The sequence below is a fragment of the Ornithorhynchus anatinus genome, chromosome 1 (genome assembly GCF_004115215.2).
Source record: "Ornithorhynchus anatinus isolate Pmale09 chromosome 1, mOrnAna1.pri.v4, whole genome shotgun sequence".
Lineage (NCBI taxonomy): Eukaryota > Metazoa > Chordata > Mammalia > Monotremata > Ornithorhynchidae > Ornithorhynchus > Ornithorhynchus anatinus.
This window is the reverse complement of record NC_041728.1, coordinates 140,281,368-140,299,080: the sequence shown is the minus strand read 5'-3', so window position 1 is coordinate 140,299,080 and position 17,713 is coordinate 140,281,368.

Here is a 17,713-nt window from a genome sequence, read left to right as displayed (position 1 = left end):
TGGATGTTCTCCCATAACCTCAAGCTTAATATGTCCAAAGCAGAGCTCCTTATCTTTCCACCTAAACCGTGTCCTCCCTCTGACTTTCCCATCACTGTAGATGGTATCACCTTCCTTCTTGTCTCACAAACCCACACCTTTGGCATTCTCCTGGACTCCTCTTTCTCATCTGACCCACATACTCAATCCATCACTAAATCCTGTTGGTCCCATCCTCACAACATCACTAAAACCCACCCTTTTCTCTTCATCCAAACTGCTACCATGTTAATACAATCACTCATCCCCTCCTGCCTGCATTACTGCATCAGCCTCCTTGCTAACCCCCCAACCTCCAGCCTCTCCCCATTCCAGTCCATACTTCACTCTGCTGCCTGGATCATTTTTCATCAAAAGCATTCAGGACATGCCAGCCCAGTCCTCAACAAACTCCAGTGGTTACCCAGACTCCTCTGCATCAAACAAAAACTCCTCACCATTGGCTTGAAAGCACTCAATCATCTTGCCCCCTCTTACCTCACTTCAATACTCTCCTACTACAACCCAGCCCACACACTTCACTTCTCTAATGTTAGCCTCACTGTGCTTCAATTTCACCTATCTCACCACTCACCCCTTGCTCACGTTCTGCCTCTGGCCTGTAATGTCCTTCCTCTTGAAATTCAACAATTACTCTTTCCCCCTTTGGGGTCTTATTGAAGATACATCTCTTCCAGAAGGCCTTCTCTGACTAAGGCCCCCTTCCCTCTTCTCCCACTCCCTTCTGTGTTGCCCTAACTTGCTCCCTTTATTCTTTTCCCCTCCCTGCCCCACAGCACTTGTGTACATATCTGTAATTTATTTATTTATATTAATGTCTTTCTCCCTGGCATCTAGACTGCAAACTTACTGTGGGCAGGGAATGTGTCTGTTTATTGTTGTACTGTACTCTCCCCAGTACTTAGTACAGTGCTCTGGACACAGTAATTGCTCAATAAATACCACTGAATGAACAGTACCAGAATTTCTGAGAGGTAAGACACTATTTATTACAAAACGGAAAAGAATAGCAGAAAGTTCTGTTTCTGCTACAGGACAGTACAACTGCTAAAGCTCATCAAGTAAACAGGAAAGTCATAAGCTCCAACCTATTTAAAAATTCCCTTTTCCTCTTCCGCATATCTGTAATTTATTGTAGTGTCACTTTCTCTGCTAGACTGTAAACTCAACTCAAAAACTGCAGGAATCATGTCTATTAATTCTTTTCTGCTCTCCCAAACTCTTAGCATAGTGCTCTGCAAATGGTAGACAATCAATAAATTCTATGAATTGGTTTTAATTATCACTGCCAAATAACACTGGATTTGATTTTTTTTTTAAAAAAAGGAAACTTTGGTTTCTATTGCAATCAGGAACTTTATCCAATGGTGAAAATATGATCATGAGAAAGAAGAGAGACTTTTGCCCTGTGCAACTAGATAGGCATTCCAAGGTTGAGGTATGGAAGCAATATCATCATACGCATGTTTGGAAAAGCAATGTGTACCTTGGTAGGAAACTTAAGGATCTTACTATGTGCAGAGCACTATACTAAGTACTTGGGAGAGTACAATACAACAAGAAACAGTCACTTTCCAACCCACCCACAATGAGCTTACAGTCCAGAGCGGGGGAGATAGACATCAATACAAATAAATAAAATTACAGTGCATGCAACTTCTTAACTATGAGTATTTGTTATACTTTACTTGATTGTTGCCCTACTGAGCCTCATAAGAAAGGTAAATTAAAGAGTTCTAATCTGGATTTTTTGCTTGCTTTATTACCTTCTTAGCACTTTTTCTTGTTTTACTAACCTTCCTAGAATAAATTCAGCATGAAAACAATGAAACTATTGCAAAGGTCTATGGTGATCATTGTAATTTTAAATAATTTAAAAAATATTTCCCATGACAGTAGGCTTAATAATCATTTTGTAAGATTATTACATTTTAGATAATAGATAATCAAATCTTGAAAGTACTTAAACTCTGTGAAAATCATAATGTGTTTTATAATCTTTTCCTGATTGCTTCATCTGTTTTCTTGTTAAAAACCTGGAATTGTCATCATCTTTCATCTACTGTTGAAGCAATCTCAAAGATGTGACATCTTTTCTATTTTTTTCAAGTTAACTAAATGGATGGACAATACAGATTGACTCTCCTTTGATTGAATTTTCATGAATGCGTTGAAAGATACCTCTAACCGGGTTTCATATTGATGAAACAACAGTGTCACAATTAGAAGCTGGCATAATCGCTCAGGAAGCAATCCAAATGAGAGCTGGAGTCTATAAATAAGGATTGAATAGAAACATCTATCATGCAAATTAAAAATGGAATGTAAAATGACAAGTATTCATTCTCAGCAATTTTACTTATCCCAAAAAGTATTCTTCTCTCCATGGGAGGCTTTGTGCTTTGATCAAGCTCTAAAATGTAATCTCGATACATATGCTTGAAACTGTGGTGTGTAATTCTTCATTAAATGAGGAAATCTATCTGACACCCTCTAAAAAGATTTAAAAGTTGAACATGCTCTCAAAATGTTTTCCATCTTGCCTTGATAGATTTGCAGAAATATGTGACACAACATTCAACTTCATGAACAGTTGCCATTTCATCTTTCCATTTAAGAGCCACAAAATGTAGGCCAGTGGCTGTGTGTTTCCATAGTTTTCCTGCCGCCATCTGCATCTTTCAATTTCCACCAAACAGGGGTGATAAGACAGAATTAGCAAACGCCCTCTTGAAGATTGCCAGTGTGGTATCACCAGTCCAATCCACACTTCACTCTGATGTCCACATAATTTTAGAAATAATGATTTTTGAGAAGATATCATGGAAAGCATTTTCAACTTCCAATTTGAACTCCGTGGCCTAAAATTTACATCCATATTGACCTTGGATGCATGAACCCTTATCTTTGATAAGCAGATGAAAATTGACTCTAGAATTTCTTAACTTCAGCCTATCTGAAATAATTGTGCTCTATAGTGCAATGAAAAGATAGGTGGAGTTTGGCCAAGAAAGTTCCACATTTGTAAGCGCACCCACTGCTGCTCCTTGCTTTAACACAGCAAACCAAGTGGACCAGAGCAGCTTTATTCAAAGGATGCATTAATCCCTGAAGAACATTAGATGATATAAAATTTTGGTAGCTATAAAATTGGATAAAGCCTAGCGTTCTTATCCAGTCACATGATTTCCTCAGAAAAGCTAAAATTCAAAGAAAAGTGAGGTTTAAATTCACCTTCTGAGTGCAGCCTTCTACCATTGCTATCCACTGGTAAATTTTAGTTTACAGCTATTTGCAATTCATTCTGAAATGTATGTAAGGAATGAACCCAAACCTTTCATTTATTATTATTATTACTTGTATTTTTGATTCTTGGTTGCAGCCAAATAGTTTCAGTCTTTTTTTTTTCCTCACTCTAGAATGGTCTTCCATAAATTTGACCTTTGGTTTAGCGATCCTTTCCCATGAATTGATGCCCTGTTGTGGCAGGAGAATTTGTGTACATCGATGAAGCTTAGAGCTAGGCCAAATAGAGCTACTCATAATGGAAATGTCTAAGCAGAAGTCTCAAAATTGATTCACCTGTGCTGGGCAGCAGTGGCATGGGAAAGAGTCACAGGCAGAATCATTCATTCATTCAACTGTATTTATTGAGTGCTTACTGGGTGCAGAGCACTGTACTAAGTGCTTGGAAAGTACAATAAAGCAACGATCAAGTGATCAGAACACTGATCAAAGACATTACAAAGATTCAAGTTTTTTACTGCACAGAAGAAGACAATGCTAAACCACCTCTGTATCTCTACCAAGAACACTCTATAGATGCAAGGAAATACTTTATGACAAAAGTTGGGACCTTCTGAAGAGGGTGTGTCCATGCAGTCACTAAAGGTCAGAAATGACTGGAAGGCATTTGAAGACAATTTAGCAATCATTTAATAAATACCAATGTATTGTGATTAAGAGTGGAGCACTGTGTTAAAAGCAAAGGTATGTCCTCTGAAACTTAATACATAAAAATCTGGAAACAGCCTCACTTGTAAACCTTCCCAATAATAATAATAAAAATAAAAACCATAATAATAGTTATTATTGCTGTCTCTTCTGCCTAGAACTTCCTTCCCTTTAATTCTAACAGACCACTACTCTCCTCATCATCAAGGCCCACCTGAAATCATATTTTTTCCAAGAAGCCTTCCCTGATTAATCTTTCTACTTTATAACTTCATTTCCCCACAATTTCAGCATTTCTGCATCCCATAATTACTTGAGTATTTACAGTTCCCAACATCACACTTCTGGACATAAGCTAATATGTGTTTCTGTACATGATTTATATAGATGTCTATGAATTATAAATTATATGTTATATATTATTTATTAATTCAATGTATGTCTCCCCCTCTAGAGTGGAAGTTCATGGTAGGCAGAAAATGTGTCTACCAGATCTGTTGTATCAAACTCTCCCATGCTCCTACTATGGTTATCTGCATATCCTCTCGGGGTCGCAACTGGAGAGTTTTCAATACTCTACTGGTCTCAGTTATGGGAGAAAGAGTCAAGCAGAGGTATACCCATTCCATTCCTAGCTTGGGCAGTGGCTAGCGAGTGAAAGGCAAACTGCTACAAGTCAAAACTCACAGTGGCTGGGGAGAGAGTCGAGGGAGGAGAGTCTAGTTTACTGAGTGGAAGAAGGCAATGGTAAACCACTTCTGTATTTTTACCAATTTCTGGATCCACCACCAGAATGCTTGCTGATAGAGGTGGGGCATTCTAGGACAGATGTGTCCATGGTGTCGCTATGTTTCGGAAATGACTCGATGGCATAAAACAAGACAAGACTCTGCATATAGCTGTGTGCTCAATAAAATACCATTGATGATGTTACTAACTGACACTCTCTTACTCCCTCCAACCTGCATTTTATTTAGTCTATCTCTCCCACTAGATCGTTATATCAATGAGAGCAGGAAAAAAGTTTACTAACTCTCCCAAAATCTTGTACTCTCCTGAAAGCTTAGTTCAGTGTTCTGTGAAGAGCAAGCTTTCAATAATTTGACTGACTGATTAATTTGATTGAGTAAAAGCATTGTTCTAAGTGCTGGGAAAGATGCAAGATAATCAGACCAGATTCAGTCCCTGCCCCACACTGTCCCCAGCAGCATCTTCTTTGTCCTGCAGCCATGTAACCTTGAAATCATCTTTATTCCTCTCTCATCCATTCTGTGGATCCAATCTGTCACTTAGCACTTTTGATAATTGCCTTCTGAGTTAGGTGTGGACAACATAATCAGAAGTGTGGATACTGCACTGGTCACACATGCACCTATAGGCAAATTTCATGGTCACCAGTGTCTTCTTGAAGCATGAAGGACAACTATTACTTATATATCTATCATATACAGATGAATAAATAATATATAGTTTATATATTTCAATGAATAAATACCACTGACTGATTAGCTAGACCACAGGTCTGGCAGGAACACAAATTGCCCACCAAAATCATTTATAAGAGTCTAGGAAGTGGCTGGGTCCCCTGCCAATAGAAGGAAACCCTGCCCACCTGGAAGTGGAACCTATAACCCCAGAATACGTTCCCCCAAAATATACTGGAAAGCTTTCCAAAGAAACCCTCACTTACTATCAGGCTTAAATACTTAAACAAGTCCAATTGTCCTCTTGGCTATACAGCCCAGATGTATCTCAAGAGACAATTAATCAATCTCTGGTATTTATTGAGCACCTATTGGGTGCAGATCACTGTACTATGTGCTTGGGACAGTAGGCAGACACGATCCAAGCCCACAAATAAGTGGGGAATACAGTGAGAAATTAAAATAAATGATACTTTGGTAGGTACATAAGTACTTTGGGGATATGGTTGGGATGGATGTCAAAGTTCTTAAGGGAAACAGACCATAATGCTTAGGCATTCCAAAAGGGAGGGCTTAGACAGGGAAATGAGAGTTCAGGTCTCTTGGAGGATATATGATTTTACTCAGGCTTTGAAGATGGGGAGAGAGGTGGTTGTTGGATATCAAGGGAGTGGGAGTTTCAGATCAATGTGAACACGTGGGCAAGAGGTCAGCGGCAGGAAAGTAGAGATGAAAGTAGGCTGGTCTGAAAGGAGCAAAGTATACAGGCTGGGTGGTAGTAGCGATCAGTCAGGTCTCCCATCTACATGCTCTACAAATTTGGATCTGTACTCCTTGGGTATTTGTTATTCACCATCCTCAGCCACACAGCACTTACGTGAAGCAGCATGGCTCAGTGGAAAGAACCTGGGCTTGGGAGACAGAGATCATTGGTTCAAATCCCCGCTCAACCACTTATCAGCTGTGTGACTTGGGGCAAGTCACTTCTCTGTGCCTCAGTTACACCATCTGTAAAATGGGGTTAAGACTGTGAGTCCCACGGGGGACAACCTGATCACCTTGTATCCTCCTCAGCATTTAGAACAGTGCTTGGCACATAGTAAGCGCTTAACAAATGCCATCATTATTATTATGTATATATACATAAATTATTTATTTGTATTAGTGTCTGATGTCTTCCTTTCTAGACTGGAAGCTCGTTGTGGGCAGGGATCATGTCTATCAACTCTGTTGTATTGTACTTTCCCAAGTGCTTAGTACAGTAATGCTCTTCACTCAGTAAGTGTTCAATAAATGCCACTGACTGATTGTAAAGAGGGGAATAGCTGATTGTATACTTTCAAGATGATGGCAATGAGTTTATGTTTTATGCAGAGATGGATGGGCAATCACTGTTGGATTTGAGAAAAGGGAAGATTTGGGCTGAGTTTTGCTTTTGTTTTTAGGAAAAATGATTCAGGCTGCAGACTGAAGTGTGGACTGAAGTCAGGGGAGACAGGAGGCAGGGAGGTCAGTGAGGAGGCTGATACATAATAGTTAAGGCAGGAAATGATCAAAGTTGGAGCAGTGTGGTAGAAGTTAGAATGTAGAGGAAGAGGTGGATTCTAGAAATGTTGTGAAGGAAAAATTGACAGGATTTGATGACAGATTGAATAACCTGGCTGTAGGAGAGGGACAATAATAATAATGATGATGGTATTTGTTTAGTGCTAACTATGTGCCAAGCACTGGTGTGAGCACTGGGGTAGATACAATGTTATCAGGTTGTCCCAAGTGGGGCTCACAGTCTTAATCCCTATTTTACAGATGAGTTAACTGAGGCAAAGAGAAGTTAAGTGACTTGCCCAAGATCACACACAGCAGACAAGTGGAGGAGCTGGTATTAGAACCCACAATGAGCTAAGGATAAGGAAAAGGCTAATCCCTCCTGACTGAAAGCCTGTCCCTCTAGACTGGAAGCCATTGTGGGCAGGGAGTGCCTCTTTTTATTGCTGCATTTGTATTTTCCAAGCACTTAGTACAGTGGTCTCCACACAGTAAGCACTCAATAAATATGGTTGAATGAATGAATAAATGAATGAATGAAATTTATGAGTATGTGAGACAGGAAGGGTGGTGGTGTTGCCTAAGTGATGGGAAAGTTTGGGGTATAAAGGGTTTCAGTGGGAAGATGAGGAGTTCAGTTTTGGAGAAGTTTGTTTGAGGTGTTGGTGGGACATCCAGAGCTGTTTCCAGTCCTCTCCTCCATATTCTATAACCATATACTGTGAGCCCTTCCAGGGACAGGATCAGTGTCCAATTCCAACACCTATATTCTTTCTAGACCACTATTTTCCCCATATTCAAAGTCTTACTAAGGTCCCATCTCCTCCAAGAAGGCTTTCCCTATGAAGCTATCTTTTCCTCGGCATCCTCTCCCTTCTGCCTCATCCATGCCCTTGGATCTGTGACATTTGGGCAATTGATATGTGCCCCACCCTCAACCCCACTGCACTTATACCTGTAAATGACATTGTAAATTATGTATTCATATTAATGTCTGCCTCCTCTTCTAGAGTGTAAGCTCACTGGGGAAGGGAAAGTGTTAACCAACTCTGCTGTACTGTACTCTCCCAAGCACATAGTACAGTATTCTGCACACAGTAAATGCTCAATAAATACCACTGATGTTGATGAAATACGAGGGACTAGAATTTAATCCCCATTTTATAGATGAGGAAACTAAGGCACAGAGAAGGTTGGTGACTTGCCCAGGACCACATTCTCACCCATCCCATTTTCGAACCCTGGCCCACGGCCTACCCCTTACCTGGAATGCCCTCCCTCCTCACATCCACCAAACTAACTCTCTTCCCGTCTTCAAAGCCCTACTGAGAGCTCCCCTCCTCCAGGAGGCCTTTCCAGACTGAGCTCTCCCTTTCCCTCTGCTCTCCCTCCCCATTCCTCCTACTCCCTCCCTCTGCTCTACTCCCTTCCCCTCCCCACAGCACTGTGTATATTTGTATATATTATTTATTATTCTGTTTTATTAATGATGTGTATATATCTATGATTCTATTCATCTTGATGGTACTGATGCCTTACTACTTGTTTTGTATTGTTGTCTGTCTCCCCCTTTTAGTCTGTGAACCCACTGTTGGGTAGGGATTGTCTCTATCTGTTGCTAAATTGTACATTCCAAGTGCTTAGTACAGTGCTCTGCATACAGTAAGCGCTTAATAAATATGATTGAATGAATGAATGAATCAGAGAGCAGAAAAATGGTAGAGGCAGGATTAGAATACAGGTCCTCTGACTCCCAGGACCATTCTCATTCATGAATTCAATTGTATTTATTGAGTGCTTACTGAGTGCAGGGGACTACACTAAGTGCTTGGAAAGTACAATTCAGCCACAAATAGAGAGAATCCCTGCCCATACCAGGCTTACACTCTAGAAAATTGTAATAATGATAATAACAATAATAACAGTATTTGTTAAGTTCTTACTATGTATCAAGCACAGTACTAAGCTCATTGGGGTATATAAAAGATCATCAGGTCCCACATGGGGCTCACATTCTAAGTATGAGAGAGCAGTGTGGTTCAGTGGAAAGAGCACGGCCTGGGGAGTCAGAGATCATGGATTCAAATTCTGGCTCTGCCGCTTGTCAGCTGTGTGCCTTTGGGCAAGTCACTTAACTGCTCTGGGCCTCAGTTACCTCATCTGTAAAAGGGGGATTAAGACCTGATCACCTTGTATGCTCCCCAGCACTTAGAACAGTGCTTTGCACATAGTAAGCGCTTAACAAATGCCACCATCATCATTATTATTATTATTGACAAGGATTGAATCCTCATTTTTCAGAGGGCAAGTACTTAATGAAGATGATGAGACCATATTTTGGGGAAGAAAAGGGAGAGCATCCCCTTTCACTGGAGGTCCCATGTTTGGCCCAGGACAAAAGCATCTCACTGGAAATACTGAGTACTGAGGTCCCAGACTGAGCCCCCCCTTTCACTCTGCTCCACCTTACCCCCTCCACGCTCTACCCCTCGCCCTCTCACCTTCCCCTCAGCACTGTGCTCATTTGTATATATTATTACCCTATTTATTTTGTTAATGAGTTGTACATCCCCTTGATTCTATTTATCTTGATGATGTTGTCTTGCTTTTGTCTTGTTCTGTTTTGCTCTGCTCTCCCCTGTTTAGACTGTGAGCCCATCACTGGGAAGGGATTATCTCTATCTGTTGCCAAATTGTATATTCCAAGTGCTTAGTACAAGGCTCTGCACATAGTAAGCACTCAATAAATACTATTGAATGAATGGATGGATGGATGGATGGATGGATGGATGGATGGATGGATGGATGGATGGATGAATGAATGAATGAATGAATGAATGAAATATGCTGACAGAGGATTCCACCCATCCCGACTTTTACCTCCTTCATTTCACTCATCTTCATTCATTCATTCAATAGTATTTATTGAGCGCTTACTATGTGCAGAGCACTGTACTAAGCGCTTGGGATGAACAAGTCGGCAACAGATAGAGACAGTCCCTGCCGTTTGACGGGCTTACAGTCTAATCGGGGGAGACGGACAGAGAAGAACAATGGCAATAAACAGCGTCAAGGGGAAGAACATCTCGTAAAAACAATGGCAACTAAATAGAATCAAGGCGATGTACAATTCATTAACAAAATAAATAGGGTAACAAAAATATATACACTCATCTCCTTCCACTAGGTCATGCTGCTTCTACTATGACTGCTACTACTGTATTAGTGGTAAGAGCCCAGGCTTGGGAGTCAGAAGTTCAAGGCTCTCCATCACCTTGCCCCTTCCTACCTCTCCTCCCTTCTCTCTTTCTACCGCCCACCCCGCACGCTCCGCTCCTCTGCCGCCCACCTCCTCACCGTCCCTCGGTCTCGCCTATCCCGCCGTCGACCCCCGGGTCACGTCCTCCCGCGGTCCCGGAACGCCCTCCCTCCTCACCTCCGCCAAACTGATTCTCTTTCCCTCTTCAAAACCTTACTTAAAAATCACCTCCTCCAAGAGGCCTTCCCAGATTGAGCTCCTCTTCCCCCTCTACTCCCTCTGCCATCCCCCCTTTACCTCTCCGCAGCTAAAGCCTCATTTTCCCCTTTTCCCTCTGCTCCTCCACCTCTCCCTTCCCATCCCCACAGCACTGTACTCGTCCGCTCAACTGTATATATTTTCGTTACCCTATTTATTTTGTTAATGAATTGTACATCGCCTCGATTCTATTTAGTTGCCATTGTTTTTACGAGATGTTCTTCCCCTTGACGCTGTTTAGTGCCATTGTTCTTGTCTGTCCGTCTCCCCCGATTAGACTGTAAGCCCGTCAAACGGCAGGGACTGTCTCTATCTGTTGCCGACTTGTTCATCCCAAGCGCTTAGTACAGTGCTCTGCACATAGTAAGCGCTCAATAAATACTATTGAATGAATGAATGAAAGAGGTTGTGTGTTCTAATCCCGGCTCTGCTGCTTGTCAGCTGTGTGACTTTGGGCAGGTCACTAACTTCTCTGTGTCTCAGTTCCCTCATCCGTAAAGTGGGGATTAAGACTGTGAGCCCCATCTGGGACAACCTGATCACCTTGGATCCCCCCACAGCACTTAGAACAGTGCTTGGCACATAGTAAGTGCTTAACCAATACCACCATTATTATTACTATTATTACTACTAATAATAATGCTGGTATTTGTTAAGCACTTACTATGTGCCAAGCACTGTACTAAGTGCTGGGGTAGAACCAAGGTAATCAGGTTGTCCCACATTAATCTCCATTTTACAGATGAGGTAACTGAGGCCCAGAGAAGTAAAGTGACTTGCCCCAAGTCACATAGCTGACAAGTGGCAGGGCCGGGATTAAAACCCATGACCTATGGCTCCCAAGCCCGGGCTCTTTCCACTGAGCCATGTTGCTTCTTCTTCTACTACTACTATAACATCCTAATGCTACCAGCCCTCCAGTAGATGGATGCCAGCCCATAATAGGAACAGGCTGTTTTAATAATAGTATTTGGGAGGTGAGTGTGTACAAGCTCCTCAAGTCCAAAAGACAGGATATATACGTTCAGGGATCATGTTCTTATTTAGAACTGTTCTCATTTAAATTTTTATAGTAACAGTGTTTCCCTGGAAACAGAATTTGATAAGAACCTTATAGAAATCAACTCACAGTGTAATGAGCATTTTCAAGAAATGCAAAGCATCAAATTGTGTTCTTGACTCAAAAACAAAATATGGTCATATTTCTGCTTTTTGCTAGTCCACTGACCAGCCAAAACTAAGAAATGATCTATGTAATTATGCTGCTAAAATATATTTTGAGCTCCTATTACCTAGTTTTTTTCTAGATTTTCAAGTAAAACATTTCACCTGAAATGGAAATATCACTGAGATTCAATCAACTTTGTGTGAAAAGTCCAGGCCTAAATAATTATGGGCAAGCTAAGTATAGATAGAGACAAGAAAAATTGGTGATGGAATATAAATAATCAATTCAGCTGCAAGAAAATAATTGAATGCCTCAATAATTTCATCTATTAGCATTAGGTTTATCTATTTTGAGCTACTTCTTTTTAATGAAAGCACCAATTTAATCAAAATTGCTCAGATGGCACCAGATTAGTTAATAGAGATACATTAGATTAAGATATCGATGGGAATTAAAATGTAATTTTATATTATCACTAGTTGTATTTTATGAAAAACAATATGTGATTTGCAATTAAATGCAACAAAATACAAACAGCAGGAGAAAAAGAAATCTGAGGTGCCAGAAGACAGTATTTCTAGATTTTCATTCCTGCCTTGCTCTGTGCGTTTTACCCAGGGGTTCAAACAAATAAGGATGTAAATAATTTCTTTCAAGGTTAGAAACCGTCCAAATGAATGTTTTATAAAAAAAAAAATTAATAACTCCTTTATTACAAAAAACTGAAAAGATGACTTTTTTTTTCATTTATTCCAATCATTGTTCTGTGTTATATAATAGCAGCGTGGCTCAGTGGAAAGAGCACGGGCTTGGGAGTCGGGGATCATGGGTTCTAATCCTGGCTCCACCGCTTACCAGCTGTGTGACTTTGGGCAAGTCACTTAACTTCTCTGTGCCTCAGTTACCTCATCTGTAAAATGGGCATTAAGACTTTGAGCCCCACGTGGGACAACCTGATCACCTTGTGCACCCCCGGCCCTGCCCAGAGCTTAGAACAGTGCTTTGCACATAGTAAGCACTTAACAAATACCATCACTATTAATAGAGTTTTAAGTGCTTCTGTACAAGGTATGTCCATGTAACAACATTCTTCTAATGTATTTTCTTTAAATTCCATCACAAATAATTTTATAGTATAAATAATAGATTGACTTCCTTAAAAAAAATAATTACCAAGGTGGGAAGGAAATTATTTCAATAATAGTTTGGACTAAAAACTAAATTTTAGTTAAATTGAATATTGAAATTGGTCATAAAATTAACTTTTAGTTTAACAAAGTGACTAACCATTTCCTAATAGGGATGACATTTCAAATTTCAATATTAAAGCTCCTAAATTTGCCCTCCTAAATCATCTTCTCTACCTAGGTTTTCCATATCCGATGCCAATATCACTATCTTTCCAGTTGCAGAAGTCTGAAACTTGGTGGCCATTTTCCATGATGTCTCACTTGCTCTCACCACTCATATTCAAACCTAGCCTTTTGCTGACTCTTGTCTGTTTTCCCTCGAAAACATTTTCCAGATACACCCTCTCTTCTCCATCCAAATGTCCACCTCCCTGGTCCAAGTACTTGTATCCCTATTTGACTACTTTATCATCAGTCTCCTCACTGGTTTTCCTGCCTCCAGCCTCTCCAATCTACAGTAAATACTTTGGATAACTTTTCTGTAGGAGAGAGAACAGGTATTGAATCCTCATTTTAAAGTTGATGGAATTGAAGCACAGAGAAGTTCAGTGACTTGCCTAAGATCTCACAGCTGTCAAATGATGAAGGAGGGATTAGAACCCAGGTCCTATGACTCCCAGGCTCAGTCTCTTTCCAGTAGGCAACACTGTTTCTTCTCATGCTGCTTGCTGTTCTGGAGCTGTCTTCTTTTTTGCCTCATTGTTTCGTGAGTCTTATGATCCTTGTTGAAAAAGATTCATTCTTTCTTCAACAAATACTATGGCACAGCAGATAGGGCATGGAGCTGAGAGTCAGAAAGTCACAGGTATAATTCTGCTCCACCATTTGTCTGCTGTGTGATGGGCAAGTCACTTCACTTTGTGCCTCTGTTACCTCATCTGTAAAATGGGGATTGAGACTGTGAGCCTCACATGGGAGAGGAACAGTGTCCAACTCGATTTAATTGTATCTACCCCAAGGCTTAGTACAGTGCCTGGCACACGGTAAGTTCTTAACAAATACTATCATCATTATTATTATTATTAACAAATACTATCATTATTATTACTATTGATTAATTGACTGACTTGACTGCAGTGCACCTGCTGGTCTTGTCTTGGCAACTGACTCCCAGGCAGCATTATTTGAGGCTTCATCCTAATTTATCTGTCAGTCTCCTTGCTTTTGCTTTTCTAATTTAACCTCACCACAGAGCAGCTATCTGTGTGTTATGCTATCATTTTATTCTTGTGTCTGGCCTAACGTCACTGTGCTGAGGTTAGCAAAGCTTCGATGTTGGTGGACTGATTTCATCACAGAACTTCTTGTTTGTGCTCATGACTTGCCACTTGATTTTGAGTATTACACATAAATGAAGCAGATATATATGTGCATATATACCCATATATATAAATATATGCCTATATATTGAATATATATTTTATATATGTGTATACACACACACACACACACACACACATGAAGAAGTCAAAGGTAGTATTTATGTGGTGTTCGGTTTCATATTCAGAGTGAAGGCTGGACTGCACTATAATTCTGTAGACCTTTAATTTGGACCAAAGCTTTGTACAATCTTCCAAAGGATGTCCTGGCCTTCTTTTATTTGTTTGTTCAATGTCCTTGCCTACTATTCCTTCTTAAGTCAGTTACCTGTTCCAGTAAATCTTTCTTATACTTAACTTTATTTTGTCTATATATATATATATATACATTTCTGGCTTTCTATATGACTGTCATGGTAAAGATTGCTATATCACCTTAGTCTTCTTTTAGAATATCATCAACCCATACTACCTGACTGATTTGGTTAAGCAGTTTACATTAATTTGCCAGTCTTCCTGAGTGCCTCTTGGGTAGTCACCTGCGTAAAATAATTATTGAATGACTATTTCAAAGACTGTGGATGATCTCTGAATTTGGTTGAACTAGTTTTCTAGAGATAAAGAAACATATTTAACACCTGCCTGCAGATGTTTTGTAACATCTTCCAACAGGTCCGAGTAAAATAAATTAAACAAAAGTAGGTCCATTATACATTCCCTTTGCACCATTAGCGATGAGGAGCGGATTGGACAGGGCACTCTCAGCTCTGACCCAGCCAGCCAAACTGTCATGAAGTTTTGGAATCTTGGTAATATTTTCAAGACAGCCATATTTCCTAATTTCCAAAAGAATAGAGCTATTGATGTCACTACATGCTTTTTTGAGGTCTATTCAATAGTATTTATTTATTGAGCGCTTACTATGTGCAGAGCACTGTACTAAGCGCTTGGGATGAACAAGTCGGCAACAGATAGAGACAGTCCCTGCCGTTTGATGGGCTTACAGTCTAATCGGACTATAGGTCTATGAAACCCTATAGCAATTTTGATGCTGCTTCTGCACTTTACCTGTATGTTTACATGGCAAACACACATCTGCTCTCCCACTGTGCTGTGAACCAAGGTTACATTGTGATTCTTGGAGTTTTCAGTCATTGGCATTCTTCAGTAGCTGATCCAGGAATACTTTCACTGGGATCACTGTAGTAATGGAGAGTATTAAGATTCCTTGATAACTACTACACTCTGATCTTTCACTTTTCTTTTTGAAGAGGATGATAATGACCTCTTCAGTGTTGCTAAATATCCTTACTCGGAGGGTCTGCACATTGTGATCCAGTTCTTCCCAGTGCCATTTCAGGTCCAGGATTGTGTAGTTAGCTCTGCTACTGAGCTCTGCCAAGTACTTCATTGAGAAAATTAAAACCATCAGGGAAGATCTCCCTAAAATCTCCCCTGTTCTTCTCCAGTCCTTCCCTCTTCCTGCCCCTTATTCAACTTTCCTATATTTCCTAGAGGTTTTTCAAGAGATCTCCTACTTGCTCTAAAAATCCACTACATCCATCCTGCACCTCTGACCCCATCCCTTCACATCTTATCAAAGAGCTTGCTCCCTCTTTCCTTCTCCAACCACAAACTTCAACTGTTCACTCTCCAATGTCTTTTTTCCTCATTGTTTTCAAATATACATATCTCCCCTTCTTAAAAAAAAACTCCCTAGACACCACTGGTCCTTCCATTTTCCTTCTACCATTTTCTCCAAACTCCTTGAGTTGTCTACACAAACTATTTCCATTTCCTCTACTACAGTTCTTTACTTGACTCCCTCTAATTTGGCTTTCATGCCTTCATTCACTGAAATTGCCCTCTCAAAGTTCAGATGATCTCCCTCTTGCCAAATCAAATAGCCTCTATCTCATCCTTATCCTCTTCACTTTTTCAGCTGCTTTCAACACTGCTGATCACTCCCTTCCCCTGAACACATTATCCAACTGTGACTTCACTGACAGTGACCTCTCCTGGTTCTCCCATCTCTCTGACCACTCATTCTCAGTTCCCCTTGTGTATTCCTCCCCTAGTTCCCATCCCCTATTTTTAGAACTCTCTCAAGGCTCAGTTCTGGATCCTCTTCTATTCACCATCTATATCCATTCTCTTGGAGAACTCGTTCACTCTCATGGCTCCAAATTCCATCACTATGCAATTGATTCCCATATCTACATCTCCAGCCCTGATCTCTCACCTCTGCAATCTAGCATTTCCTCCTGTCTTCAGGACATCTCTTCTTAGATATCCCACTGACATCTCACACTTAACATGTCCAAAACAGAACCCCTTATCTTCCCACCCAGAACCTGTTCCCCTTATAACTTTCTCCTCAATTTAGACAGCCCCACCATCTTCCCTGTCTCACAAGCCCATAATCTTCACTCATCTATTTCATTCAACCACATATGTGATCTGTCATCAGGTCATGTCAGTTTAACCTTAACATCATTAAAATCCACCCTTTCCTCTCCATTCAAATTGCAACCATTCTGGTTCAAGGTCTTATCCTATCCCACCTTGAGTTCAGCATCAACTTTCTTGCTGACCTCCCTGCCTCCTGTTTCTCTCCACTCCAGTCTATATTTCACTCTGCTGCCTGAATCACTTTGCTACAAAAACATTCAGTCCATGTATCTCCATTCTTCAGGACTCTCCAGAGGTTGCCCACCCACCTCTGTATCAAACAGAATCTCCTTACTGTAGGCTTTAAAGGACTCGATCATCTTGCCATCTACCTTCTCTTACTGCTACCCTACTACAACCTATCCTGGAAACTTCGCTGCACTAATGTCAGCTCACTCACTGCACCTAGATCTCATCTTTCTCGCCACCAGCCTCATGCTCCTCTCCTGCCTCTGCTTGGAATACCCTCCCTATTCATATCTAACAGAAGAAAACTCTGGAAGGGAGGAGGAGAGAACAGGGGACGAGAGGTAGATTTGGGTGTAATCTGCATAGAGATGATATTAGAAGCCATGGGTATGAATGAGTTCACCAAGGGAGTGAGTATAGATGGATTACAGAAGGGGACCAAGAACTGACCCTTGAGGAACCCCTACAGTTAGGGGATGGGAGGGGGAGGAGGAGCCCACAAAGGAGATCGAGAAGGAATGGCCAGAGATTATGTCTGTCATTGTGGGCAGGGACTGCAAATACCAACTCTGTTATAATGTAGTCCCCCAAGTGCTTAGTACTTACTAAGTGCTCAATAAATATGATTGATTTCTTGGTCCGTCCCTCCCAACCACTATATTCTACATTCCATGGCCAGCCCTGGACCTACCCATGGAGAGAAGCCACTCTGGACTCAAAGGACACAACTGGGAGTGCCCTTGGCTACTAGCCCCTTTCCAGAGCTTCCCCTGGTATCCAGGGCTGGGATAAGTAAGACAGACACTGTGGTCAGATCCCACATGTTCCAGGTCAGTAGCTGCAGAATGGCCAGATGGATAAGGACAGGGCCCAATCGCACCCCTATGCTGGATCCTGAGACTAGTACTGAGGCTAAA